Raw genomic sequence first — 27,301 nt, 5'->3', positions numbered from 1 at the left:
ATGTAAGGCCAAGTGGTGTATTTTTCTGTACGGTCACTGTTTTCATAAAAGAGTAAGTAGGCAGCTTGCTTATGTGATATGATCTGAAAGATACCGAAAGGCCTCTCCCTCAGACGTAGAATCTGAAGTTCCATTTTGAAAAGCCTTGGGTTCAGGCAGTGATTCTCAAACTTTGCTATGTATCAAAGTCATCTGAAGAACTGAATTAGAATATTGGCCCTGGGACCACAGGGTCAGGCTCTGGGGTTGGGACGCAGGCAACTGTACGTTTAACTAGGTGAGTCTAATGCACAGCAAAATTTGAGAAACACCTGATGAAGGCTGTATATCTACAGAAGTCTCCCATTAAATTCTCAGTTTTCTCTCAGGGAGTTGCCATGGTTCTCAGGTTACAACTTCTTATTCCACTAAATACCTCCTTTTTCTCCTAACACCGTTCTTGCCAATATCGTCAGTAAAGGTCTTTGTTGTCAACTGTAATGGATGCTTTTTGGTCTTTCTCTATTATGATACTTCTCCTTAGCATTTGTTGCTATTTGCTATTCCTCCTGTCTGTATCTCTGAGATAGCAACCTCTCCTGGTTTTCTGCCTTACCTCCTTGACTGCTCTTCGGTCTACATTGATGGCTTCTTCTTAGTTCAACTCCAAACACTCTGAGTTCTTCAGGGCTCATAGTCAGGGACTCTGCTCTTCTCTCTATACCCTTCTCCTGGACTCAGGTGCGTAACGGCCAGCAGTTTCCAAATTTTTACCTCCTACCTAGTCTTCTCTCCCCAGCTCCAATGTTGCACCGCTGGTCAACTTGTACCTACCTGATAAATCCACTTGAATGTCTCATGATAATCTCAAACTCATGATAATCACTGAAAGTGATTGTTGGGCTCCCTGCCCCCCACCCCCGTCTTTCTCCAATCTATACTTCTCAAGAAATAGTACCGCCACCCACCTAATCACTCAAATTAGAATGTAGAGGTCAAGATAATTCTTACTTGTCCCTTATCACCCACATCTGCTCCATCAACAAGTCATGTCAATGTCCTCTCAGATGGTTCTTGAATCTTCCCCGCTCCCTGTCTACCCTGATCACTATCCAATAAGCCAGCATCCTTTCCCTCAGACTCCTTCCTGGATCCCTGCTTCATCTCTTACCTCCTTTACATCATTCTCAAGAAAGCCTGAACATTCTTTTAAATAACTCAGATACGTCAGATACTTTTTCACCTTAAACTATTCAGTGGTGTCCCACTGCACTTAGAATAAAATTGATTCCTTACCTGGGTCTTCAACGCACCCATTAATTTCACCTTCATCTTGGTCTATAAGGCTCTTTATCTTCTGACTCACTACATTGCTCACAGTATTAACGTCACATTGGCCTCCTTTAAGTTCCTAAAAAAAGTCCAAGTTCTTTTCCTCCTGTGGGCCTTTTCTTCTGCCTGGAATGATCTTCACCTCAATGACTGGCTATCGCTCGTCTTTCAGAGCCTTGTTTATTTATTTATTTTATTTTTTAAAAATTTTTCTTAAGTGTTTTTATTTATTTTTGAGACAGAGAGAGACAGAGCATGAGCAGGGGAGGGGCAGAGAGAGAGAGGGAGACACAGAATCCAAAGCAGGCTCCAGGCTCCGAGCTGTCAGCACAGAGCCCCACGCGGGGCTCGAACTCACAGACTGTGAGATCATGACCTGAGCTGAAGTCGGACGCTCAACCCACTAAGCCACCCAGGCGCCCCCAGAGCCTTGTTTAAATTTTGCCTTTTGTAATCATGCTCTCTGTTATTCTCCGTTAATTTGTCATAGTGCTTTGAATTTTGTAATTGCTTATTCATTCATTTGCTTATTGTCTGTCTCCAACTCTGGAATATAACTCCATGAATTTAGGAACTATGTGTACATGCCCAGCTTCTATTTTTTTTTAAATTTTTAAAATTAATTTATTTAGAGAGAGACAAAGAGAGTGAACAGGGGAGGGAAAGAGAGAGGGAGAGAGAGAGAATCCCAAGTAGGCACCATACTCTCAGCACAGGGCCCAATGTGGGACTTAAACTCATGAACCGCGAGATCCTGACTGGAGCCCAAACCAAGAGTCGGATGCTTAATCGACTGAGCCACCCAGGCACCCCACATATCCAGCTTCAAAGAGCGTCTGGTGTATGTGACTTGCTCAATAAAAATCTGCTAAATAAAATACGGAAACAATCATAAAGATGTTAAAAGAAAATACAGGAGAGTATTTTAATTTTCTGGAGGTTTGAAAAAGTTTTTCTAAGCATAGCATGAAACCTATAAGCCATCAAGATTGACCAATTTGACTACATTAAGCAGTTAACATTTCTGTATTACAAGAATCGAAAGGTAAAAAATGAACTGGGAGAAATCTTTGCAAAGCATTCAAAGGAATTTCTTCAAGTCAATAAGAAAAGATAAGTAAACCAATAGAAAAATGGGCTAAAGATACAACTCCTAGAAGATAAAAATAGCAAACAGTCAGTAAACATATTATAATAAATATTCTCAAGTTCACTTTTTAAAACATTAGATTTTTATCCTGTTGAATTAGCAAGAATTAAAAAAAATGTATAAATGTTCAGGTCAGGTATGAGTGGAAGGCAGTTAGGTTTCATACAGTAAAGTCAAACACTAATAGTCAACTTTGTTACATGCATTGTACATCAGTGTAACATTTTTATTGAACACTTTGGCCATATCTGTTGAAATTTAAGACGTGCCTTACCTTTGATTCAAAACACTGTTTTGAATTAGAAATTTTAGGAACTCGTCCTAAAATAATACTTTGACGATACACAGTATATATTTATCTACGGATATATATTCACATATGATGTATATTCATGTATGTCATATGTTTAGTTTGGCTTTTTTTAAATAAACAAAAATGGAAAACCATCTGATTATGCAATTAAATAATGATACATTCATACAAGGAAATACTATGCAGCTGTTAAAAAGAACAATGGTCTGGATGAATATATTCTGTTTGGGAAAGATGTATTTCTTGATTCAGTGTTAAATCGAACGGATTTAGCTCAATGGCATGTGTAGTAAGATTCCCCCTCCTTTTTTTCTTTTAAAAAAAGACGCAAGCATTTATAAACTGCAAAACTATGTTCAGGCATGCATGGAAAAATGAGAAAATGGCTGAAAATCTTAACCATGACTATATTTGGGAAATTGGATTTGGAAAACTTTCCCTTTTTACATTGTACACTTATGTTTCACACATTTATGAATTGCTTAAAAGTTTTTTAACCACAAATGTATATTGTTCGGTAATGAGAGAGAGAGGGGAGAGGGAGAGGGAGAGGGAGAGGGAGAGGGAGGAGAGGGAGAGAGGGAGGGAAGCAGAGGGAGCAAGAGGGAGAGGGACAAATGATCACTGTCTTATGCATTTTGCCATCATAGTTGGGGCTGACTCACTGGCCGCCTGGAAGGTCAGACCACTCGGTCAAGAGTTCAGGGGTTGCGGCCTTTCCCCTCTCTCCCTCTCCCCCCAAGAAGGGGAGGCACTTCAGCATCGTATGTTTTTGTAAGGATTAAGTGAGATGGAGGCTGTGAGAAGCCTTTATCAGCCATGAAGCTCTTGCAAATTCAAGAGATGAGTATCATAATCAAAGTCCACGTCCCACCCCAGGCAGGGCTGGCCGGCGACTGCAGAAAGTCCCCCCCCCTCCGTCCCCCCCCCCCCCCCCCCAACCGCGCGCGTGCTCTGCGGAGACCCGCAGTCCCCTTCACCCAGAACATTCCTCAACCGCATCCCCCCTTCGCTCCGCCTGGGCCTCTCCGCGAGGGAGCCGGGCCTGCCTCCCGCTCCATCCCTCCACCCGGCCCTGGCCCAGCCGCTTCCCAGCAGAGCTTGGCTGTTCCTTGAACTTTCAGTGTTGGTTCGATTTCCTCCAGTGGTACCACATGCTGCTGTGCAAACAGAGCACGTGGCCGGGCCAAACAAAGGAACATGTGTGCTGCAAACCATCCCCCTATCACGGGAGCGCGAGCTCGGCCAGGAGAGGGCCCGGCCGGCGCGCGGTAAGAGCCGCCCGGGCTCTCCGGAAGCGGCGGGGCGGGGGTGGGGGTGCGGGCAGTGGGGGGGGGGGGTGGCGGGGGGGGAAGGGGGCCCGGGAGGGGGCGGCCCCGCGCGCCCGCCCGTCCGCCCCGCGCCGCGCCCCGCGGCCAGCGCGCGGCCGGGCCCCGCTCCCCTCCAGCTGCTACGATTGCATTTCACCTCCGCCGGGCTGCTGGGGGACTGGCTGTACCAAGATCACTCTCCCGGGATGCCGGCAGGGGGAGGGGGCCCGGCACCGTATACAGCTGTCAAAACGTCTAGGGCGGGAGGCGCAGGCACATCTGCACGAGCCGGTCTCCGGCTGGGGGGCACACGGGGAGCGCCTCCAACCTATCAGTGTAATGGCGAGCGGTAATTGCATTAGGATTAGTTATCTCCTGCGCTCTGCTCATTAGCCCGGAGGATGGCTCGCATCCAGCGAGAGGGTGGCGCGCGGAGAGCGAGAGGATGTGCGCCTAACAGGTCGCGATAATGAAAGACTCGCTCTCCCAGAGTTCGCTTCCCCCCGCCGGCTTCCCCTCCCGGCCCCCGACTCTCCTCCTCCGTCTTCCTCTAAACCTCATTTCCTGACTTTTTCCTGCAGGTCTTATGAAATGAGCAATTTAGGGAGATTGCAGTGAAAACAAATCTCGACTGGCTGGAGGTGGGGGAGGGATGCCGCGGAGGGCGCGGGGCTGAAATGCCCGAGTCGGAGGGAGGGAGGAGAGCGGTTGGCGTTTTCTGACGCCGAAGCCAGGGGCTCGGGAATGCCTAGGTGCGTTTCCAGGCTGGATGGTTCCGGATACGTCTTCACTTCCTTCTCCGGGTGATGCCTAGAGCCAAAGGTGAAAGGGAGGGGCGGCGATTTCCCGGGATCCGGATCCCGGGAGCCTCACCTCTGATTGCGCCAACTGGCCAACTGCCGGGGCCGTACCCACCCACCCGGGCTGAGCCTTTTGCTCCTCGCCGTGTATCCCCGGGGCCCTCGGGCTGGCATGATGGACGCAGGACCCAGAAATTTTTTGTTTGTCGTCTGCCCTGGGAACGAGGACCTAGTCATTTTATTCTTCACCGCACCTAGCTCCCTGGCATACAGAAGGTGCTCAAAAATTGGTGATGGGCAGTAACAAGTCATTAAAAAAAAAGGGGGGGGGGTAAAATCATCCTCAATCTAACTCAGTTTTGATATAAAACTTGACTGGCAGGCGGGCCGACTTCCTAACAATGTGACCAACCACAGGTAATCTAACTCTTTCCAGTGTGTTCTTCTCATCTGCCAAACAGGATTGATAATTTACCTATAGGCTTATTTACGCACGTGTGAATCACCCCAAACAGAGCTTAACGCATAGTAGGTGCTCAGTAGATGTTAGTTCCTCCGCATGTCTTGCTTTATTCAGCCCTAAGAGGGGGATTAAAAAAAAAAAAAAACTCTTTGATGTCTCAGGAGGAGGTAATTAATGTTCTCTTAACCCATCTGAAAGGGCCAATAGAGTACAAAGTTGTTTTATAATTAAGAAATGTATCAAACCCTGTGCAGGACTAATTGCTGTGCAAATTTGATTGAGGCCTGTGAGAACAAGATTGCCTTTAATGGGTTGTAGCGTGGGGGACTATTTAATATTCTTCGGGGAAGTTCCAATGCGCAAGTCTGAGCATCAGAGATTGCATCACCAACCATTAGGAGCCTACTCAATGGTTTCGAGTGAATACACCAGGGCTTTGCTTAAATAATTATTTTGAGACTGGAAGGTTTATTGAGAGTTCAGGGTTCAGATTTAGAAATGTCAGAAATAGAGTTTTATTTGTTTCCATTGCACATAATGAATTGCCCTTTAAATAATGAAGCAATGAAAATGCCACGTATCACATACTCCAATGGATTGCCAAATGTTGAATTAGGCCCCTGTGAGGGTGAGGCTTCAGAGCCACAATACATTAGAGAATTGGGGCATTTACGATCTCTACAGAAATCATCGATCCAGAGGGAACCTGGTGAGGGCACACCCCTCACCAAGTTTACAATCTAAACTTTTTCCACGTCAACTTTAGTATGGTGGGGCTACCTGGCCATCTTTGTCATTGGGCACCTGGAACAGTGCTTTGCAGAGGTGGCCACTGAGAGAAGCTACTGAAACAGCCTGTGTATGGGCGTTCCATTTATTTGCATGGAGGAAAATAGTCTTCCCCAACGGTACGGCCACGTGTACGTCTTCAAGTGGGGGTCCCTTCCTTGTGGACTGAGGTCACTGGTTCTGCTTCTCACAGATGAATCCAAAGGACCGGAGTGGCTTAGCCTTGGGGACACATTTTTCTCCACTACCCCACAGGGCCTCAGAACACCTGCCTTTTTCTTTCTTATACCCCGCTCTCTCCCTGTGTCTTCTTCATCTTCTCCAGATAAGAGATTTCTCTCTTTGTCTCTCGGGCTAAGTCATCCGTGTGTCTCCTGGACTTCATTCATCTGGGGTTTTGTCCCTTAATTACCATTTTTCTCCCAAGTATGTGTTCTGTTTCTTTTTCACTGGAACTTTACTTGGTTTACTTCTGCTTCCAATCACAGTGCAGCCTCCTAGATACTGCAAATAAATCTTCGTTTGAATTTGCTCTTTTTCTGATACCTTTTCTAGGTCTTCTGTGTCCACATCGACTGTCTCCATTGTGATGTTGTCCAGTATTCCTGTAACCCCCTGAAATCTAACTTTGCCTTTGCCTTTTTTTTTTTTTTATGTTTATTTATTTTTGAGAGAGACGGAGACAGAACGCGAGTGGGTTAAGCGCAGAGGGAGAGGGAGACACAGAATCAGAAGCAGGCTCCAGGCTCCGAGCTGTCGGCACAGAGCCCGATGCGGGGCTCAAACTCACGAGGCGTGAGATCATGACCTGAGTCAGAGTCAGAGGCTCAACCGACTGAGCCACCCAGGTGCCCCTTGCCTTCTTTATTTTATTCTACCAATTGCAACTGTTAGTGGTCCATTCTAACCCCACCCTTCTTTGTTTATCAGTGTCTCCTAAAGACCCTCCGGGCACATGTCTTGGGACACTTACAATTCTAAGTCTTTTGTAAATTTCTCTGATTTCCACCCCCCCCCCCCCCCCCACTTAGGTGCTCTCGGCCTCCCTCCCTGTTCTTTCTCCCAAAATACATGCATGCCTCAAAAACCACGGCACACATTTATTGAGTACTTACGGTGTATTTGAATGCTCCCATCAACCCTGGAAGCAAGGTACATTGATTATTTCATCTTTAAAGGAAGAGCTGAGGCTTAGATAGTTGGTAGGTACCAAATCCTGGTCTGCTCTGAGTCCAAGCTCTTCACCTGGTGACTGTCATGCCCCGGGTTTGGTTCTCTGCTCTCAATCCCTGCCCCTCTATTATTGCTGGGCAAACCTCACCACGTCTGCAGCTCCCACTAGATCTCAGACCCCTGAAAGGTACCATACTCATTAGCTGACCATCCCCTTCTCCTTCCAGGCTGCGACACAACCCATTTCCCAGGACCAAGACTTGACCCTCGGGAGAGCTTGAGCAACTTCCTTCATTTCCCTCTGACTCCCTGTCGATGACCGCATAAAGTGGAGATGTCCTGAGTTTAAATAAGAAAAGAGATACTTACATTCATGGGTGGCAAAGCGAAGCTCTTCAGCAAGTAGTAGCTATAATTATTCCTTTTTATCTCCCCAACATTCTTGGTAAATTTCTGATTCTGTGCCTTTGGTTATGGTCTCCTCCTTATGGAACTTCCCCTTTCTGTATCTACGTTGATTAAAATACTCCCAGTTCGGCATGCTTGGGTGGCTTGGTCAGTTAAGCATCCAACTCTTGATTTCGGCTCAGGTGATGATCTCACGATTTGTGAGATCGAGCCCCACATTGGGCTCTGTGCTGACAGTGCTGAGCCTGCTTGGGAGTCTTCCTTTCTCTCTGCCTCTCCCCCACTTGTTCTCTCTCTCTCTCAAAATAAATAAATTTTATGCATATGTATGTGTGTATATATGTATACACACATACACACATACACACACACACACACACACACACACACACACACACACATACGTAGATATATATAAATACTCCCAGTTCTTGGAAGTACATTCACCCCATTGCTTCAGTGAAACTGTCCGGCTCCCCTTGGAGGGGTTTTTCTCTAATTTTGGCACTTAGAACAGGTACCATGCAAATCACCCGTCAATTGTAAAGTGTCTTGGGTCATCCTTTACTTGGTCCAGGGCTTCATCCCCTCTCAGCCAACCACCTTGGGGTGCCCGTGAGAGCACCAAGCTCCCAGCAGGCATGGAGGAAGGTGTGGAAATATTAAATGGATAGAACAATGGGTTGAGGGGGAGGGAAGTAAGTGTATTAAACAGGAAAAGTCGGAGAGGGTGTCAGACATCCCCTTTCTTCCTTCCTTTCTGCCTTTCTTGGACAAAATGAGTCCTGCCTTTCACTGATATCTTCAACAAGCACAATCCAAGGATGTGATCAAACCTAACTTAATTTTGTTTCCCACTGCCCATTCAAAGTTTATTCAGTCAAGATAGTTTTTCTGCCCCTGGATATGGGTGGGTCTGACAATTAAAAAAAACTACTAAAATATAATTTACATAACATGGTGGGCACAGATCTTAAGTGTTCAGTTTGATGAGTGCAATAATTCTATACACCTGGGAAACCACCTCATCCCCAAAAGATCTAGGACATTTTCATTTCCCCAGAAAGTACCGTCATCCCTCTTCCCCAGATGTTTATTTCCCACCACCTCGAACCCATCCCTGCTTCCAGACACAACCCTGGTATTGATTTCTTCCATAATATGTTAACTTTGCATGTTCTAACTTCCTGTCACTGGAACCATACAGCATGTTCTCATCTCTCACGCAATGATTTTGATATCCATCCATGGGGTTGCCTACCTCTGTAGTTTGTGTATTCCCTTTTATTTTGTACTGCCTTGTATTATTGTGTAGGTCTGTTTCATTTCGAGGAGGTATTGTGTTGTGTGAATATACTTCTGTTGATCCACTCACCTGGTAATTGACACTTGGGTTGTTTCTAGATATTTGCTCTTATGAGTAAGACTGCCATTAATGTGTTTGTGCAAGTCTTTTTTTGTGGACGTCTGTTTTATTTATTTCGGGTGAATACCAGGAGTAGAATTGCTGGGTCATAGAGTAGATAGACGAATGATGAAAAATATTTCCATTGGGAAGTTGGTCCATAGAGCAAGAGAACTGTATGGCCACAATAGAGTCACTTCATCAGGTGCTCATGTGGGTCTTAGTTTTTTGTGAGTTTTTTTTTCTTTTCGAACTCTGTGGCTAACTGAATCCTCATGTTGCCAGCCATTTGTCTACTTTTCTACTTTTATTAAATGTTTACCGAGAATCTCCCAAGGATCTGGGTGATTTATGAACTTGGAATTGTTTCTTATGCAGTGGCCTTTGACTTATTTATGCAGGTTTTTTTTTTAAGGGGTTGAAATGCTGTAGAGGCATCACTACACTTCTTAAGAGCTCTGTGAACCCAAAATAGACCAAAGATGCCCACTTGACGGTTAGAGAAATTGAGGCACAGAATGGCAGCAGAGAGGGCCATAATTCCTTTGCAGACTAGACCCATCTAAAATGTCCTGATGTGAGTGTGCACCACCAGACTGAGATGTTCACTACAGAACAATGGAGCAGTGGGCATGATAGGCCACAAGGTCCCGTTGTGTGTGTGTGTGTGTGTGTGTGCGCGCGCCATTGTTTTTCTGTGGCACCCCATCACTTCCCTCATACATCACAAAGCTAACACTCCATTTCCTCTGGGGTAGTTTCACCCTGGTCCTCCCTTGAGATACACTCCAGATGTAGGATATTTGGCTGAAAAATACGATAGCCAAGTTCTGCAACATCACCGCTATGATCTCACTGGTTCTTTTTCTTTTTTTAATTTTTTTTTTAACTTTTATTTATTTTTGAAAGAGAGAGGCAGAGACAGAGTGCAAGCCAGAGAGGGGCAGAGAGAAAGACGCAGAATCCGAAGCAGGCTCCAGGCTCTAAGCCATCAGCACAGAGCCTGACGCAGGGTTCAAACTCACTAGCTGTGAGCTGAAGTCAGACACGTAAGCGGCTGAGCCACCCAGGAGCCCCTCACTGGTTCTTACACATAAAGAAGAATTTGGTCTTCTCCTGTATTCAGATGAGAAATCACAGGAAATCAGCCTAAGCGTTGGGAGCGGAGGGTTGGTGATTCACCGGTGGGGCAGAGAATGGCATCCGGCCATGTGATGGTTAATTTTGTGTGTCAGCTGGACTGGCTGGGCTCCAGGGTGCCCACATAGTTGATCAAATGTTATTCTGGTTGTGTCTGTGAGGTTTCTGGATAAGGTTAGCATTTGAATCAGTAGACTACATCAGATTGCCTAATGTGGGTGGGCCTCGTGCAATCAGTTGAAGGCCTGGATAGAACAGAAAGGCTGATCCTCTCATGAGTAAGAGAAGACACCTGCCTGATTGCCGTAAGTGGAGATATTGGTCTTTTCCTGCTTTTGGACTTGAACTTGAATGAACACACTGGCTCTTCTTGGGTCTTGAGTCTGCTGGCTTCTGGACTGAAACTACACCATCAGCTCTCCTGCATCTCCAGCCTGCAACTGTATACCTTGGGACTTCACAGCCTCCATAATTGTGTGAGCCAACTCCTTATTTGTTACATGTAAGATAACTATATATATTAATAATGTATATTGCATATAAAATTTAATAGGAGATATGACATATATGTGTGTATATATATATATACACATATATATACATATATATGTATATATATTCATTTGTATATATATACAATATATACATATTCATTTGTATATATATATATATACATACAATGTATGTGTGTGTATATATATATACATACAAATGTATTCATTTGTATATATATATACATACATATATGGAAGGCCATTGTAGGAAAAGGAGTTTCTTAAGTAAAACAATTTTCATGGTGGGGCATACAATCACTTCCATTGAATAAGTGTTCTCTTTCTTTGAAATTATTCATGCCCAGAAAGATTTTTTTTTAAACTTTTGTTAAATATGCCTGGGTATTAAAAAGTGGTTGTCTCTGAGTGGTGGAGAAACACATGATTTTTATTATTTTTCTATGTATGTAATTTCCAGATTTCTGTGGATCACTTTTTTTGAATAGTAGACTGTTAATCGTGAGATGATTACAGATTCACAGGCAGTTGCAAGAAATAGCACATGATACCATGTACCCTTGGTCCATGGTAAGTAACATCAGGGAAAGCTATTGCACAATATCACAACCAGGGTACTGACATTGATACAGTCAAAATCCCATCATCCCAGGAATCTCTCATGCTGTCCTCTCATAGCCATACTTCCCTCCAGCATCTCCCTTTTCTTAACCTCTGGCAACCACTGATCTCTTCTCCATTTCTGTAATTTTTTCATATTAAGCATTTTATTTTATTTTATTTTATTTTATTTTATAAAAATTTTTCAATGTTTATTTATTTTTGAGAGGCAGAGACTGGGCATGGGTGGCAGAGAGGGAGTGAGAGAGGGAGACAGAGAACTCATAGGAGGCTCCAGGTTCCGAGCTGTCAGCATAGAGCCTGACGCGGGGCTCGAACCCACGAACTGTGAGATCATGACCTGAGCTGAAGTCAGACGCTCAAAAGACTGAGCCACCAAGGCGCCCCTATATTAAGCATTTTATGTGCATGGAATCAGACAATGTGCAATGCTCTGGAAGTTCACCACATTGTTGTGTATATTGGGTATACAACAACCCACGTTGTTGTGTATTCCAGGGTATGGATATACCACATGTTGTTTAACTATTCAGCTACCTATTCAGGTACATGGATATACCACATGTTGTTTAACTATTCAGACATCTGGGTGGTTTCCAGCTTTTTCACTATTAGGAATACATTGTTATGAATAAAACTGCAATGAACATTTGTGTCCAGGTTTTTGGTGTGAGTATAATTTTTAATTTCTCGGGGATAAATGCCCAGTATTGCATTTTCTGAGTCATATGGCAGTTGCCTGTTTGGTGCTTAAAGAAACCACCAGATTCTTTCCCAGACTGCCAGTTTACACCCCACTGGCAGCATATGAGTGATGCAATTTTTCTGCACCCTCACCAGCTTGGTGAGGTGTATACTGTTATCTCACTGTGGTTTTAACTTGCATTTCCCTAATGGCTAATATATTTTCACGTACTTATTTGCCATCTATATATTCTCTTTAGTGAAATGTCTCTTCGGGGGTTTTGCACAGTGGAGCGTTTGGGGGTTTTTGCTGTTGAAATCTCAACAGATTTGAGAGATCTCTGTATATTCTAGATACTAGTTATTTGTCGGATATGTCGTTTTCAAAGATTTCTTCCCAGCATCTAGCTTGTCTTTTATCCTCTTATCTTTCACTAAGCAAAGGTTTGTAATTTTGATAAAGTCCAACTTATCAATTTTTCCTTTTATGGATTGTACTTCTGGGGTCCAGTGTAGGGTCTCTTTGCTTAGCCTAGTTTCCGAAGATTTTGTTCTTTTTCTTTTTTGAAGGGGTGCAGAGGGAGAGGGGGAGAGAGAATCTTAAGCAGACTCCATTCCTGCTGACAGTGGGATCATGACCTGAGCTGAAATCAAGAGCTGGAGGCTTAACGGACTGAGCCACCCAGGCACCCCTGTCCTATTTTTTAAGTTTTATACTTTTCTATTTTTTTAAGTTTTATACTTTTTTTTTTAATGTTTAAGCCTGTGATCCATTTTGACTTAATTTTTTCAATGTGTATTTATTTTTGAGAGAGAGAGAGAGAGAGAGCAAGTGGGGAAGAGGCAAAGAGAGAGGGAGACACAGAATGGGAAGCAGGCTCCAGGCTCTGAGCCGTCAGCACAGAGCCCGACGCGGGGCTCAAACTCACGAACTGTGAGATCATGACTTGAGCTGAAGTCGGACGCTTAACCGACTGAGCCACCCAGGTGCCCCACGTTGACTTAATTTTTGTTTAAAGAGGGAGATTAGGGGCACCTGGGTGGCTCAGTCGGTTAAGCGTCTGACTTCGGCCTCAGGATATGATCTCACAGTTCATGGGTTCGAGCCCTGCATCCGGCTCTGTGCTGACGGCTCAGAGCCTGGAGCCTGTTTCAGGTTCTGTGTCTCCCTCTCTCTCTCTCTCTCTCTCTCTCTCTCTCTGCCCCTCCCCTGTTCATGCTCTGTCTCTGTCTCAAAAATAAAAAATAAACAGTAAAGAAAAAAAATTAAAAAAAAAGGGAGATTAAGTTTATGACGTCCTCCTCCTTCTCCACTCCTCCCTCCCCTTCCCCTTCCCTCTCCTTCCCTTCTTCCCCTTTTTCACTGAATTACTTTGGCATTTTTGTCAGAATCAGCTGGGCATATTCGTGTAAGTCTGTTTCCGTGTTCTTTATTCTATTCCATTGATCTGTGTGTCTACTCCCTCTGTTAATATCAATCTTGATTATTGTAGCCATATAAAAAGTCTGGAAAACAGTCGTATTTTATTCCCTCTTTTCAAAATTGTTTTAACTATTTAGTTTGCCTTTCCATGTAAGTTTTAGAATAATCTTACCTATGGCTACCAAAAAGCCTTTCTATGATTTTGTTAGGAATTACATTAAACCTGCATATAAATTCGGGGGAGATGTGACATCTGTTTACTGTGTTAAGTTTTCAAATCCATGAGAACAACGTGTCACTCATGTATTTAGATTTTCTTTGATTTCTGTCATCATTGTTCTGCAGTTGTTAACATATAAGCCCCTGTACATGTTTTGTTAGATTTGCACATAAGCGTTTAATTTTTTTTGAGTGATTGTAAATGGTATTATAATTTCAGTGTCATATATTCATTGCTAATGTGTAGAAATAGAAAAACATGTTTATATTTATGTATGTATAATATATAAATGTATAAAATATATTTATTTATAAATATAAAAATGTATGTTCATCTTGGGGCGCCTGGGTGGCTCAGTTGGTTGATCTCTGAGGTCATGATCTTCCAGTTTGTAAGTTCAAGCCCCGTGTCGGGCTTTGTGCTGACCGCTTGGAGCCTAGAACCTGCTTCAGATCCTGTGTCTCCCTCTCTCTCTGCCCCTCCCACACTCGTTCTCTGTCTCTGTCTCAAAAATAAATAAAACATTAAAAAATTTTTTAAAAATTATATTCATCTTTTATCCTGCAATGTTGCTGAAGTTACTTATTAGTTTAGGAGTCTTAGACAAGCATTCTATCTGTAAGTAAAAACAATATTATTTCTTCTTTTCCAATTTGTATGTCTTTTATTTCCTTTTCTTGCCTACTGTGTTACTGCATTTAGAAATCCCAGCACTATGTTGACTAAGACTGGGAGCAGATGTCCCTATTTTATTCCTGATCTTAGGAGGAAAACATTTAGTCTTCCACTATTTGATGTTAGCCATTGGTTTGTTGTAGATGGTCTTTATCAAATTTAGAAAGTTCCCTATTTCTGTTTTTTTCTCAGAGTTTTTTTTTTAAAGAATCATGAATGGGTATTGAATTTCATCAAGTGCTTTTTCTGCATTGATTGATATGATCATATGATTTTACTCTTCTAGTCCATTAATATGATGAATCACATTGATTGATAGTTGAATATTGGACCAGCCTTGCATCCCTGGAATTAACTCCACCTGGTTGTGATGAATACTTCTTTTTATTAATTGCTGGATTCTATTTGATGATATCTTGTTAAGAATTTTTGTGTTCATATTCTTGAAGGATATTGGACTATAGTTTTCTTTTTTTGTATTGTCTTTGACTGATTTTGTACTGTCTTTGACTGATATCAGAGTGATATTAGCTTTATAAAATAAATTGTAAGGTGTTCTTTCCTCTTCTGTTTTCTGGAAGAGATTGTTTAAAATTGGTGTCAATCTTTCTTTAAATGTTTGATTGAATTCTCCATTGAAACTAACTGGCGCAGAGATTTATTTTGGGTGAATTTCTTAGTTATGAATCCAATTTAATAATCATAGGAATATTCAACTTATCTATTTCATATTGGACAAGTCGTGGTAGTTTCTGTTTCTCAAGGAATTGATCCATTTCATCTCAACGTTATCAAATTTATGTGTGTAGTAAGTTTTGAAATCAGGAAATGTGAATCCTCCTACTTTGTTCTTTTTGAAGATTGTTTTAATGATTTGCTGTCTCTTAAGATTCTGTATAAATTTTGGGATGGGTTTTTCTATTTCTGCAAACACATTGTTGGGATTTTGATAGAGATTGCATTGAATTTGTAGAAGATCACTTTGGGTAATAGTGACATCTGAACAATGTTAAGTCTCTCAATCCATGAACATGGGATATTTTTCCATTTATTTATGTCTAATTTCTTTCTGCAATGTTTTGTAGTTTTCACTGTATAAGTCTTTTACCTTCTTGTTTAAGTTAATTTCTAAATATTTTTGATGCTATTGTAATATAATTGTTTTTTAATTTCTTTTTCATATTGTTCATTGTTAGTGTATAGAAATGTAAGTTACTTTTGTGTGCTGATTTTGTATTCTATTACTTTGCTGAATTCATTTATTAATTCTAATAGTTTTATTCTGATATGGAATCTTTAGTATATTATACACATTAAATTATAGCATCTGTGAATAGATATATTTACTTTTCTCTTTCCAGTTTGTATACCTTTATTTTATTTTCTTGCCTAAGTGCTCTGGCTAGAACTTCCAGTACTATGTTGAATAGAATGATAGAGTGGGCATCCTTGCCTTATTTCTGATCACAGAAGAAAAGCTTTCAGTCTTTCATCATTGAGTATGATATTTATTGTGGGGTTTTATATAGCTTTTATCATGTTGAGGTAGTTTCCTTCTGTGCCTCGTGTGTTGAGTGTTTTTATCATGAAAGAGTATTGAATTTATTGAATTTTATCAAATGCCTTTTCTGTAGCAATTGAAATGATCATGCGTTGGTTTTTTTCTTCATTCTATTAACGTGTTGTATTACAGGGTTGATTTTTGTATGTTGAACCATCTTTGTATTCCAGAAATAAATCCAACTTAGTCATAGTACATAAATTCTTCATATGCTGGTGAATTCGGTTTGTTAGTACTTTGTTGAGGATTTTTGCATCAATGTCCACAAGGGATACTGGTTTGTAATTTTGCATTGTCTTTGGCTCTGGCATCAGAGCAATTCTGGCTTCACAGAATGAATTTGGAAATGTCCCCTCATTTTCAATTTTTTTTGAGAAGGTCTGGGCTTCTTGTTGTGGTTGTTGGGAGATTTTTAATTGCTTTTTCAATTTCCTTACGAGTTATAGGTCTATTCAGGATTTTTATGTCTTCATGATTTAGTCTTGGTAGATTTTGTATTTCTAGAAATTTCTAGAAATTTGTCCATTCCATCTAGGTTATCTAGCTTGTTGGCTTATGATTACCTTAAAATCCTTTTTATATCTGTAGTTCCAGTAGTATTGTCCTCACTTTCACTTTTAATTTTAGTAATTTAAATCTTATGTCTTTTTGTGTCAGTTTAACTAAAAGGTTTGTCAATTTTATTGCTCTTTTCAAAGAACCAACTTTTGGTTTTGTCAATTTTGTCTGTTATTTTTCTATTCTCTATTTCATTTATCTCTGCTCTCATTTTTATTAATTCTTTCCTTCTGCTAGTTTTAGGTTTAGTTTGGTCTTTTTCTAGCTTACTAATTTTTAAAGTTAGATTGTTGATATGAAGTTTTGCTTCTTCTTTTAAACTCATCACTTTCTTTTTTTAAATTTATTTTCATTTATTCTTTATTTTTTATTCTTCTTAGAGAGAGAGAGACAGAGAGAGTGCAAACAGGGGAGAGGGGCAGGGGAGGGGGGGAGAATCCCAAAGCATGTTCCATGCTCAGCGTAGAGCCTGACATGGGGCTCGATCCCATAACACTGGGATCATGATCTGAGCTGAAAGCAAGAGTCAGAGACTCAACCAATTGAGCCACCCAGGTGCCCCAGTCTTTTTTCTTTGTTAATGTGAGCACTTTTAGCTAATAAATTTCCTCCTTAGCACTGCTTTCACTGAATCCCATAAGTTTGGGCACCTTGTGTTTTCCTTTTTTGTCTCAAGATGTTCTAATTTCCATTTTGGTTTTTTATTTTACCCATTGGTTGTTCAAAAAGTGTATTGCTTAATCTTAACAACTTTGTGAATTTTCCAATTTTTCTCCTTTTATTGATTTCTAGCTTCATCCCATTGTGGTCAGAGGAGATATGTTGTATGGCTTTTGCCTTTAAAAATCGATTGGCATTTGGGGCCCCTGGGTGGCTCAGTCGGTTGAGCGTCCGACTTCGGCTCAGGTCATGATCTCGCGGTCTGTGGGTTCAAGCCCCGCATTGGGCTCTGTGCTGACTGCTCAGAGCCTGGAGCCTGTTTCAGATTCTGTGTCTCCCTCTCTCTCTGACCCTCCCCCGTTCATGCTCTGTCTCTCTCTGTCTCAAAAATAAATAAATGTTAAAAAAAAAAAAAATTAAAAAAAAAAATAAAAAATAAATAAAAAAATAAATCGATTGGCATTTAGTGTTGGGGGCTAACATGGCTTATCCTGGAAAACGTCCCCGTGCACTTGAGAATAATGTACATTCTATTGTTGTTGGGTAGAGTGTTCTGTTTACGTCTCTTAGATCTTGTTAGTTTATTATATTGTTCAAACCCTCTGTTTCCTTACTTCTCTCCAGTTGTTCTAGCCATTATCGACAGTAGTCTATTAAACTCCTGTTATTACTGTAGGACTATTTCTCATTTCAATTCTGTCAATTTTTGCTTCATATATTTTTCTGGTCTGTTACTAGTGCTTATATGTTTATAATTGTTATGTCTTCTTGCTGTATTGAATCTTTTATCAGTATATAATGCCCTTCTTTGTACTTGTGACCTTTTTTGGGTTTAAAAATCTGTTGTGTTTGATATTAGGATAGCTACCCCTGCTTTCTTTGGGTTACTTTTTGGTTTGCATGGAATATCTCTTCCCACCCTTTCTCTTGCAACCTATTTATATATCTGGATCTGAAGTGAGTCACTTATAGACAACATATAGTTGGGTCATGTGTTTTTATCCACTCTGCCAATCTCTGTCTTAATTGGAGTTTCATCCGATTCTATTTCATGCGTTTCCATTTTAATTATTTTACTTTTGGCCCTAAAATTTCTATTTAATTCTTTTTATCCTGTGTTTATTTGAGGGTTTCTAGTGCTTTCTTTTTCATTCGTTTTAAGCATGTCCATAATTGTTCCCTGAAACATTTTTATCGTGGCCTCTTTAGACTCCAGTGTCTCTGTCATTTTGGTGTTGGTGTTACCACCTATTGATGTATTTTTACGTATTCTCTTGGCAATTTTTCTGGCTGTTGGTACGATGAGGAATTTCCAGTTGAAAACTGATCACATTTGTATATGTTATGATATTCTGGATCTTATGTAAACATTCCATTTTAGCTGGCTTTCTCTAACACTACTTCAAGAATGGGAAAGCAGGCCCTCTTTTTTTTTTTTTTAATTATTTTTCAATGTTTATTTATTTGAGAGAGAGAGAGAGAGAGAGAGAGAGAGAGAGAGAGCACGAGCGGGGAAGGGGCACAGAGAAAGGGAGACACAGAATCCGAAGCAGGCTCTGGGCTCCGAGCTGTCAGCACAGAGCCCCACGTGGGACTTGAACCCACAAACCATGAGATCATGACCTGAGCCGAGGTCGGACGCTTAACTGAGTGAGCCACCCGGACGCCCGAGGGCCCTCTTTTGATAATGCCTGGCAAAGGCAAATGCACAGAGCCTCCATTGACATCCAGTGGGGGGATCCTTGTCATAGCTGGCTGGGAATGGGAGTTCTGGCTCCCCACTAATACCTCCCAAGCTGGCTGGGAGGGGTTGATGTGCCTTGTTACTGCCCTCCATCCGGCCACACTGACACCATGGGGAGGTGTCCTTATCACAGCTGGGCAGTGGTGAAAGTTCAGACTCCCCACTAGTCCTCCTCTGATACTACCCCAGTGGGGATGCGGAGGGGTGCCTCAACAGTCTGGGTGGGAGTGGAGGCCCAGGCCCCCCACATGGCCTCCTGTGTCACTGTGGGGAGGTGGGGTTACTGCCTGGCAGGGATAAAAGGTGCAGCTTCCTACTTGGTCTTTTCTGACAACGCCTGACGGGGGTGGTGGGTGCCTCACTATAGCCTGATAAGGATAGAAATCTAGGTTCCTCACTGGCCTTTGCTGGCATGGGTGGGGGTAAGGCCACAGTGTTCTCTGTGCTTTTTGGCAGGAGTAGAGAGATTATTGTCTAAAAGTTTTCCATCTTGCTTGACTGCCTCTTTCCTGGTCCCTTGGCTAGGGTGCACAGGCTGCTGTTGACGTTATTTTTAATCTGTGCCTGTTGCCGTGTCTGAGGTTTCAGTTTCTTCAGCTCCAAGCCTGGCATATACGAAGCAAAACGAAAACCCAGAGAACGCAACCCTGCCTTGTTTCTTGGGTCCTGAGGCCCCTAGCCGGGCTTCTGCCTTTTCTCCACGTTGTAGAGTCTCGTGTTCGTGTCACGTATAACGGCCAGGCTCTTGTGTTGTAGTTTGTGGGAGGAATAGGGAAACGTGTGCCCACTCTATCTTCCTGGAAGTGGAAATATGATAAGAAAAAAAAGACATATTTTTAACAAAACAAAAAGGCTTAAATTGCAGCTGGGGGTATATGAATAAATCAAGGAGGGTGTGTCTGATTTCATCCAGAAAGAATAAAATTGGTGACCACGGTAGTGGGTGATGATTCACAACAGCCATATTTTATTGAGCACATGGGCATACTTTCTACCATTTTTACGAGTCCTCACAGCAAACCTGTGGAGCCAGCATTATTCCCATTTCACAGTGAAGTAAACTGAGATCCAGAAAGTTTCAGAAACTTTCCCCCCCCCCAGTGTTCTATACCTAATGAATGAGACAGGAGGGAAGGATTCAAACTTTAGCCTGTCTTGGCCTAAAACCTGAAATCTCTGTGTTTCATGCCCCCTGTGGGCCTCCTTTTACAAGAGGAATCCTGGCGAACGGGAAATGTACAACGTGGCCAAGCAGCCCCCGGTATCCGTGTTTTGTAGAAAGCCCCGAGGCCCCCTGGAAGGGAGCTGTTTTTGCCTCGACTACTGATGGCATTTCTACAGAACTTGTATTTTATATTACTTCCTTGAACAACTTTGAGATGGGGGCGTAAGCCAGACTCACTGAGGAACAGATGGGGAATCTGTAACTCAGACAGGTCAAGTGACTTGTCTAAGACCATATGGCATTTAATGCTGGAAGGAGACCTGGGAAAAAGGTCTTTGGAGTCAGGAGCCAGTAGGCCCTCCACCAGCCCCCAGCGCGGTTTCCAGCTTGGTCTCTGCACTGTGGCTTTGTTGGTACTAAGGTGCAGAGTCGGCTGCAGTTAAATCACGGCCTCTCCTCCAGCAGCCTCCCGGCTTGCGCCAGTTTGCAGACTGTATCTGATGGAAACCTTATGCCGAACAAAAAAAAACAAACCTGAAAACCAGACCCATCTCAGTATCTCCATCCGCTGGATAAACATCTCTAAGACAGACGCACAGGGAGGCCAAACTCCCCTTGCCAAGTTTTTAACCTAAAGTTTGGAAGCCGTCTGCATTTTCCGTAGAGCAGTAAACTATTTTCATTCCTTTTACAGGGAACGGCTCCTTATGGGGTGATAATTTACTTTTAATCTCTCTTTCAGGGAACTGATGATTTTGCCTTCTTGCCTGATAAAAAGTTGTGGGTTAAAAGAAAAGGCCCATTTTTTTTTTTTTGAAGTTTTCTTCTTTCCCATCTTTCCTTTTTTTCCCTTTTGAAAGCCTGCTTTGGGAGTCTTTGGAGCCTTGCCTCTTTATTCGGAGAGAACTTGGCTCCTTCCTGGTGCCCCCATTCCTCTGCCGAATCTAATCTGACTGTTCTATTTATAATTCTTGAGCAAGATGAATCTCGTCTTTGTGTTTCTTTCTGAGCAACAGAGTCCCCTCCCTAGGACTACAGCCATTTAACCTCTACAAGAATCTCTTTAATTTCTCTGCAGATTGCCAGAAAGCAGGCAGCTGAAACCCTAGCAGGTCCTGGATCATATCAGACCTGCTTTAAACTGGCACCCTTCTCCATCCCCCAACCTCCTGGGAATTCGTTTGGGAACAGGGTTCTGCAGAGAAATTCCCAGCAGCCCTCTGGCAACGCCAGCGTGGTCTGGGAAGTCTGCTGGGGAGGGGCGCACTCTGGAAAGGGGAGAGGTTCTAAGAGGGAAGCCCCGCCCATTTCTAACCTGCCTGGATTCCTCCCAGATCCCTCAAGGCTTGTACAGACGTTATGTGGTATTTACCTCTAAACTTAGGTTCATCACATTGTTTTGCCTGGAAACCATCTGGCTGAGCCCCTCCTTTTACAGAGAAGACAATGGAAGCCACGGGAAGGAAAGTGACCGACCCAAAGTCACACATTTAGTCAGTTCAAGAGTTCAGACTGTAAAGTAGGTACCCCACCTGGACCTCCTTGAACTTATGGAGGCATTATTTTAATTAAATGTATCCACTGCAATTGAATGCCATTGAAAAAAAATGCATGTCTATTTTTTATGCATAAAAAAATTTTTTTAATCTTGATTTATTTTTGAGAGAGAGAGAGAGAGAGAGAGTGTGCAAGTGGGGGAAGAGAGAGAGAACAGAGAGAGGAAGACACAGAATCCGAAGCAGGCTCCAGGCTCCGAGTTGTCAGCACAGAGCCCGACGTGGGGCTCGAACCCACGAACTGTGAGATCATGACCTGGGCTGAAGTCAGACGCTCAACCGACTGAGCCACCCAGGCGCCCCTATCATTTATGCATTTGTAATGTCTACGCATCTTCTAAATTCCTCTCTTTGTTCCCTGTCTCCCATACTTCGTTGGTACCCATTTGTATATCCAGTACAGGTCTTTCTGTTCTCCGGGGGTCTTAAAAGATGCCCTGGAATATGACTTCTACAACTGGGGTTTGAGAAGGACGTGATGAGCTTCAGAACCCGGAACTAGAGCACGCACATCACTGGGTCTCACGGAGGCCTGAAAGCTCTGAGGGGCTTGCTCAGAAGGCATAGCCAGTAAGTAAGCACACCGGGGGCTGGAGTCTGAAACCCACCCTCTTCCTATCCAGTGCATTCCACCCTACTCCCTTCCTGCTGGCTCTGTGTGGCTCCCAGTTCTGACATGTTCACATAGACAATTTGCGTTAGTTAGGGCTCGCTCCAAATAACCAGACTTCTAGCCTGACATTCATTTGTGAGAGGAGGACGTACCATCATGCTTCTGAATCCAGCCACATTTTTATCCTCATTTGCTGTGAGCTTCCTTGTAAAGTTAAATGAGAAAGGGCCAACACATTTACTTTGACCTCCATAACATCGCTGGTCTTCTTACCTCCTAAGAGAAATTAAGATGGTCTTGTATGTTTTTAAGGAGCAGGAATCCGTGTGTCCCATTGAACATACATAAGCACATTTACCCCTTACAACTACCGAGACCCATTTGAACGTAACACAAATGCTGCTTTAAGCCAAGCATAATTAGATTTAATTCATACTGAGATCCAGGTGGAGCAAAGTCTGTGATCAATGGCTTCCTAACCTTGTAACTGTCTCAGTGTCCCTGTGTCCCTCTTCCCGCGACATACCTTTTGCTTCCGGTTCTAAATTCTTTGTGAAGCATGGTGTGGTGCACTTTCTGGAAAGCACCCAAAGAGAGGAAATGGGAGCTTCAATATTTTGAAAGAACCCACTTGCTTCGCTGTAGGTTCCAGCCTCGCTTATGGTGGAGGTATTGCCTCCAGTTAATTAAGGATATGAACATCCATTTAGTACACGGAGGGAAGGGAAATTATGTTCCTTGAGGGTCTAGTAAGTCTCAGACACTGTGCTACATTTGTCATGCGCATTTTGCTCTTTTAACCCGCACGGCATCTCTGGTGGGCAGGTATGGTTATCCCCCTTTTACTAGTAGAGAAATTAAAACTGAGTGAGATTGAAGAAATTTCTGCCTAAGGCTATTCAGAATAAAGGATTTAATCTGACACCAACCCCAGTTACTATTATGAACGTTCTCGTATCTTGTGGAGTATGTGTGAGAATTTCGGGGTGTGTGTGTGTGTGTGTGTGTGTGTGTGTGTGTCTGTGTGTTTGCGTAGCAATGGAACAGCTCAGTCCTGAAGAGTGCGGGGCTTCAACATTGGGAGACGTTGCCAAATTGCTCTCCATAGTGACTATTTATAGTCTCGCCAGCAGTGTTTAAGAATTCTTATTCCTCCATGTCCTTGCCAACGTTTGATGTGATCAAGATTTTTAATTTTTTCCCTGGCACCACTTGGTATTTCATTGTGGTTTTAACTTACATTTTACTTGATTACCATGAGATTGATTGTCTTGTAGATGTTGTGATTATTGCCCGTTCAGGTTTCCTTTGTGCAATGCTTGTTCATCACTTTTGCCACCTTTTCTTTTTTCGGTATTGTGTGTCTTATTTCTACTTGATTTATAAGAGTCCATATATATGGATATATATGGATACACATACACACACACACACACACACACACACACACACATATATATTCTGGATTCTTCTAATCCTTCTATAATTATCTATGTGTTAAATATCTTTTCCCAATCTACAACTTCTTACTTTTTCAACGATGGCTTATTTTTTAAGGCAAGCTTTATTGATCTGTAGTTTGTATAGTCACAAAATTTACTCGCTGTAATGGACAGATTGATGTGTTTTGAATAAATATATGGTTGGACAACCATTGCTGCAATTTTAGGGCAGTTCCATCACCCCTAAAAGTTTCCTCTTGGCCACTGTCAGTGAATCTCACCTCCTACCCGAAGCCCCAGGCAACTACTGATCTGCTTTGAGTCTCTAGTTTGGATTTTTCTAAAAATATCATATAACTGGAAGTATACAATATATAGTCTTTCATGTCCGGCTTCTTTCATCTAATGTAATATTTTAGAAGTTCATCCCTGATGTTGCATATCCAACTACTGTTGTTTGTTCCTTTTTTATTGCTGGCTAGTATTCCATTGTATGGCTCTATCATTTTGTTCATCCACTCCAATATTTGTATGGTTTACAGCATTTAACTATTATGAATAATTTGTTATGTACATCTGTGTACAAATTTCTGGGTAAATGTATATTTTGATGTCTTTCAGGTAGATATTTAGAGTGGAATTGCTGATTTGTATGTTAATTCTGTGTTTAACACTCTTTAAGAAACTGCTGAACTATCTCACAAAATGGTTGTACCATTTTTCATCCCCATCAGTTTTGTATGTATATTTAAAAAATTTTTTTTAAGTTTTTTAATTTATTTTGAGAGAGAGAGAGAGAGAGTGAGCACAAGTGGGGGAGGGTCAGAGAGAAGAGGAGACAGAATCCCAAGCACCAGTGTTGCAGAGCCTGATGCAGGGCTTGAACTCACAAACTGTGAGATCACAACTGACCCGAGATCAAGCGTTGGACGCTTAACCGACTGCACCACCCAGGTGCCCCCAAAGTGCATGTATATTTTAAAAGTGGGCATATTAGGGCTCCTGGGTGGCTTAGTTGGTTGACCATCCAACTTCGGCTCAGGGTGTGATCTGTTTCTGAGTTCGAGCCCAGCTTTGCGCTCTATAGTGACAGCTCAGAGCCCGAAGCCATTCTGTCTCCTTCTCTCTCTCTGCCCCTCCCTGGCTCACATTCTGTCTCTGTCTCTCTCTTCTCAAAAGTAAATAAGCATTAAAAAATAAAAAAATAAATAAAAGTGGGCATATAATTTGAATAGACACTTCACTGAAGGAGATATGTGAATGGCTAACATGGAAAGATGCCCAGCATTATTAGTCAGTAAGGAAATGTAAATTAAAAGCACAATGAGCTAACACTAAGTCCCCACCAGAATGGCTATAATTAAGATGATTAGCAACACCAAGAGCTGGTGGGGGTGTGGAAAGACAGTTTCCCTTAAGGTGTGATGTCACTAAGGTATCTGCTGAAATTTTTCGTTCTTTCTTTAATTTTTATCTTGACTTCTTAAAGGTCACCCCTGTGTCTGCATAGCTAGCGGCCAGCCAATGATCTGGGCAGAGGCTGTTCTGGATTCAGTGAGGCTTTTACCCTGTGCTAAATGATCTATGGGCGAGCAGGGAAACTAAGACGTGCAACCAGTTCTCAGGTCTCCCATGGATTTTATCTCCAGACTTCCTTGGGTCTCCCTTGCACATGTGTGTAGTTTTGCAGTCACTAAGGTGTGTGTGGGGAGTCTATTTCAGCGCTTCTATGGCATTTTCATTTCCTGAATCTCTCCATTAAATTTCGGATTGGTCTATCACTCACCACAACTAAGGTTGCAATCTTGGACGAGCAAGCTGTTACGGGTTTCCCTCATTTATTTCCTATAGTTCAAGCCATAGGAAATTCTTATTTCCTATAGAATTCACCACTTTTAGTTGGAAAAGCCCCGGGTGTTTGCTCCCCATGTCACCACTCCGACCACCATCATGGATTGAACCTCATCTCTCTGGCAGCAAAGCTCCTAGTTTTGCAGCTGGCTAAGCACTGGCAAAACTACAAGGCTTACCAGTCAAACTGGGGCAAATAGATTGAGCAGCCCCAGGCAAGATGACCACAGACCCTTCTTGTTCTCACCCAAAGTTCTAGCAGTTTTTCAAGAATAAAGCTTTCCAATTTATTATCTACCATTGGTTGATTTCTAGGACCTTGAAATGATTGATTTTGACAATTTGTCCAGTGTTGTATGTATTTTGGAAAAACTGCTTCATCCTGCCATAATCAAAAGCCCCTCTAATGATGTCTTTTGAAGTGCAAAATATTTTGATTTCAATATAGTCCGATTATGCTTTGAATCTTTAAGGAATTCTCCTGTATCACAAAGCCATAAACATATTCTCTTGTAATTCTTCCAAAACTTTTCATCTTTATATGTTTGTTTCTATTATAAATGGCTTTTTAAAAAGTTTATTTATTTTAAGAGAGAGACGGGGGGAGAGGGGCAGAGGGAAAGGGAGAGAGAGAATCCCAAGCAGGCTCTGTGCTGTGAGTGTGGAGCCCCATGTGGAGCTCAGTCCCACAAACTGTGAGATCTTGACCTGAGCTGAAATCAGGAGTCAGATGTTCAACCGACTGAGCCACCTGTAAGTTGATTTCAATGGGTGTGGGATAGGGTAGAAATTTTTTTCTTTACTCATAAGGATGAGTTACCCTAGCGCCATTTATTGAATTGCCCATCCTTTCCCCGCCCACCCCCGATCGACATTTCCTCTAATATATGTAAAATTTCCTCATATATATGGATATATTTTTGAGCTCTGTAGCCTGTTTTTGTGTGTGTGGAAGTTTTTTAATTTGCCCATCCCTTTTCCAACCCTACAGTGTTAGTCTTGAAATCATTTAGGGCAAATGTTTTTTAAGATTGTCTTCGCCTTTTTTCGGCCTTTTGCTCTTTCATACGATTATAGAATTTGGCTTCTTAAGTTACATGAAAAATTATATTAGGACTCTGATTGGAATTTTTTTGAATGTATATATTAGTTTAGGAATAATGGACATATTTAAGATATTGAATATTCTTATCCATGAACTTGGTACATCTTTCTACTTGTTTAGGTCATTTATTTTTTCAATGATGTTATATCATTTTGTCCTTAAGGACGCTGTACATTTTCTGTGAGATTAATTATTTGGTTACTTTATTTTGGGTGTTGTCAATGGTATTTGCAAAATCACATTAACATTTTTTTGTTTAATTTATAAGGTAATTAATTTGTGTATATTTATGCTATATACAACAATGTTAAATCTACTATTTTTTCTTATAGATTCTTTTGTTTTATTATTTCATAGAGCTAATCATGTCGACTGCAGTACTAACAATTTTTTCTTTTCAATTTTTATACCTGCTGTTTCTTAGACTTTTCTTACTGTCCTGTTTAGAACTTCTATTATAAAGACAGACATGTTGATAGTGGGAATTTCTGCAACTTTCCTATAAAACTTTTAACATTTGATCATTAAAAATGATGTATGAGAGAAGTTTTTGGTAGATGTAAAAAATCCCCTTGTATTCTTAGTTTGCTAATTTTTTTTTTCTTTTTAAATTGCATGGGTGTTGCATTTTATCAATTTTTAATATTTT

General features: G+C 41.9%; 1 long non-coding RNA gene across 2 annotated transcripts in view; it reads left to right on the top strand.

Moving 5' to 3' along the window:
- Positions 1–3,798: 3,798 nt before the first annotated feature.
- LOC132661001 (uncharacterized) overlaps positions 3,799–27,301 on the top strand; it is a 216,438-nt gene continuing 192,935 nt past the window's right edge. For both annotated transcript variants that reach the window (XR_009602004.2, XR_009602003.2), the window contains exon 1: positions 3,799–4,045. This is a non-coding gene — a long non-coding RNA (uncharacterized LOC132661001). The remainder of the gene's footprint in view (positions 4,046–27,301) is intronic.

The sequence above is a fragment of the Panthera onca genome, chromosome D1, assembly GCF_046562875.1.
Source record: "Panthera onca isolate mPanOnc1 chromosome D1, mPanOnc1 haplotype 2, whole genome shotgun sequence".
NCBI lineage: Eukaryota > Metazoa > Chordata > Mammalia > Carnivora > Felidae > Panthera > Panthera onca.
This window is presented reverse-complemented; position numbering and strand designations above follow the sequence as displayed.